Consider the following 3158-nt stretch of genomic DNA (forward strand, 5'->3'; position numbering starts at 1 on the left):
CTGTTTACCGCTCTCATGCAGTGTGACGTCTGTGATGCTCCTTGAATGAATTGACACAAGTGGGTTCTGTGACCTCTTTTCCTCAAAGGTGAAGAAGGGATTTTGGAAAGAGAGAAGGATGCTTCTGTGAATCCCTCCAGGACTCATAGAATGGGTTTTCCTAGGGTGCTTGTTAGGATTATCAGCAGAATCACATGGACCCCTCCCCAGCACCCAGTTAATTTGGGTGCCAGGACTGATGATGCCACATTCCCAGAGTGAATGCAAAGGTGTTTTGTTTTGTTTTGTTTTTGTTTTAACATAATTGAGGTGTGTGTAGAGAGAAGGGAAGGTCATGCAAGCAGGTCGAAATGAGGGAGAAAGAAAGGAGAAAGGATTGGGTTTTTATAGCAGCCAGTCATGAGGCAGGGGTGAGAGTATCCACAGCGGGGCAGGGGTTTGTGTGGCTTGAATCTCTTGCTGGCACCAAGGCAGGAACAGCAGCTCTTTCTCTGCAGCCTACCTCAGAGTGGGAAGAGAGAGGGTGGACCAAAATGAGTTTGCAGTCAACCATTAAAAACTACCACAGGCCTGGTAGTCATCTCCACAGCCAGACATTGCTCAGCCATGGTGAGCCCCACTGGCATCTTCTACATCACTGTCAGCAGTGAGCCCTGGGGACCGTGTCTCCTTCAAGCTGTGTGCAGACAAATCTCTGATGGCAGTAGAAATTTTTCATGATCTGAGCACTGGGGAGAAAGGATTTGGTCACGAAGTTTCCTGTTTTCACAGAATGATTCCGGGATTTATGTACCAGGGCGGTGTCCTCACACACCAAAATGGCGCTGGCGGCCTGTCCAGCTCTGTGGAGAAACTTGATGATTAGATGTCATCTTAAAGCATGCAGGCTCTGAAGACATCTCTATGGCAAGTGCTGGACCCAACACAGACAGTTCCCAGTTTTCCATCTGCACTGGCAAGCCTGAGAGGGTGGATGGCAAGCATGTGGCCTTTGGCGAGGTAGAGGAGGGTGTGAATTCAGTGGAAGCCCTGGAGGGAGGGGTTGGGTCCAGGAACAACCAGACCAGCAAGAAGATCACAGGTGCTGCCTGTGGACAAATCTAATAAACTTGACTTGTTTTGTCTCATGCACCAGAATAACCCACCCCTGCATCCCCACCTCCTGGAAATATCCCATAATGTCTATGCTCTCCCTCCAGGCCTTTGGGCTCTATATTTTCCTTATCTCCTTCCAAGTCTAGCTGGATTGCAGAGATAAGTTTATGATTATGAAATGAACAATAAACAATAACAACATCATCAAAAACAATAATCACCAAGAGCTGTACTCCTTATTACTGGGCTTTATTCCAGTGTCCTTTATCCTTCCTAGCATAGAGTAGTGCAGTGCATTAGGAAGAGCATCAGCTTTTGTGTCTGGTCTGCAGAGGCCAGGTCTTGGAATAAATCTGAGAGGGCTACTTGAAATGAAGCTCCCAACCAGTGTACTCACCAGACTTACACGAAGCATTAAAAGGATCAGAGAATTGCAGAGGCTAAAGTTACATTTGAGTTAGTTTGACTTCTTGGCACTTCCCCTTCTTTCTTATGGGGAATGTGTCCAAGGTGGTGAAGGTGGCCTTTGGCCAGCACCTGTGAGGCCTTTGCCTTTAGTGACACTCAGGAAACATACAGCAGCCGTTCACAGCACTCAGATACCCTAGGCTCAGCTGCGGATCCAAAACAGCTTCTGAGGCAGAACAGTCATTCTGCCACTAAGTAAGCCACATCACCATGTGCAACTATCTGAAACTTTTGTTTCATTAAATGTTTAGAATGTGTTCCTGGTCTCTGCAGCGTAGATAATCCAACCTCACCTCACATTTGCAGAGTTGGTCCTAAGAATTTTCCTTTTATGCTCAATTTATATCTAGTCCATGGTCAAGAATGACAGTGGTTTATCTCTTACTGGAAAAACTAATTGGATTTTTGCAATGAAACTTATAAGAGGATTGTTTGATGATGAGTTGGGATGAACTTACAAGTGGGAACCTGCTAAGTCTTAGGTTTAGTGACTACAGTGTGTTTTCTCAGGACAGGACTGTAACCATGTCTCTCTACAGACCCGGAGGACAATGGGAGTTGCATAAACTTTTTTTTTCCATTTCCCTAAAGTATTTGTCATGGCTTTCCTCCATCACTAACTGAACATTCTATCATAACATCTTTTTGAGTCTGGAACTTTAGCTTTGGAATGGGGAGAATGTGGTATGTCAGTCCTCCTTTTTCCAGGGCCCTCCTGCTGCTACTTATTTTCTCTCCAGCTTCTCCATGCATAGATAAGGGAAAATATGAGTAAGAATCATGTTTTCAGGAGAGAAGAGCACAAAGGACTATGGTGATGTTTCACAGGTGCAGTGATGATGAAGAATTATGGGATCTACACCTGAAGGAAGAAATCAAATATTGTACAAAATTGGACAACGATCTAGGAAAATAAAAAATAAAATAAGACAACAATCTCATTTCTACAAACTTCAGACAATCTTTATAGAACATCTGCTTAATGTGGGATCTTGTTTTATTGAGCAGGGAACAGATAAGAAAGTAAATAATGAAGCTGAAGAATTGAGGAAAATGCTCCATGTAATGAACCCAGGAAAGAGCAGAGTGACTGCTGCTCAGTGGGCAGAACTTTGGCTGCTTCTCTCTGCCCCACCATGGGGCTCCAGAGTCAGCCTGGGTCAGGGAGCTGGGATGCTCTTAGCCTTTTAGGGCCCCACCTCCACACAAACTCAAAGGCATTTGCACATTTCTGTATCACTACCCTCATCCAGGCCCTCCTCTTCCAGATGGACTGTTACTGCAAATACAGGCTGTGCATTCATAGGTACTAGTGTTCCTTTTATGTAAGAATGTTCTAGAAATGGTTATCATTATTTTCCAAGGAGCCTCCATTTTTAAAATATCTCTCAGATGCAATTATATTCACCATGATGAATTGCCCTGCTGATGGGCAAGAGTGTTGCTTACTCTCTGGCAGTTAGAAAACCTACCCAAGGGGATTCTTGCACATACATCTGCAAACACATGTGTGTGGTCCGGACCTGCCCATTCCTGAGCAGTTAGCTTTGACAGAGAGCATTTACCATGCCCCTAGGGCCCCATCAGAACTGGGC

The 3158-nt window shown here is 44.9% G+C and overlaps 1 pseudogene; it reads left to right on the top strand.

Annotated features, from left to right (window-relative positions):
• Positions 1 to 606: 606 nt before the first annotated feature.
• On the top strand, positions 607 to 1104 carry LOC119254612 (peptidyl-prolyl cis-trans isomerase A-like; annotated as a pseudogene).
• The last annotated feature ends 2054 nt before the right edge of the window (positions 1105 to 3158 follow it).

Source organism: Talpa occidentalis, unplaced genomic scaffold, assembly GCF_014898055.3.
Source record: "Talpa occidentalis isolate TD23 unplaced genomic scaffold, MPIMG_talOcc4v2.1 talOcc4.3, whole genome shotgun sequence".
NCBI lineage: Eukaryota > Metazoa > Chordata > Mammalia > Eulipotyphla > Talpidae > Talpa > Talpa occidentalis.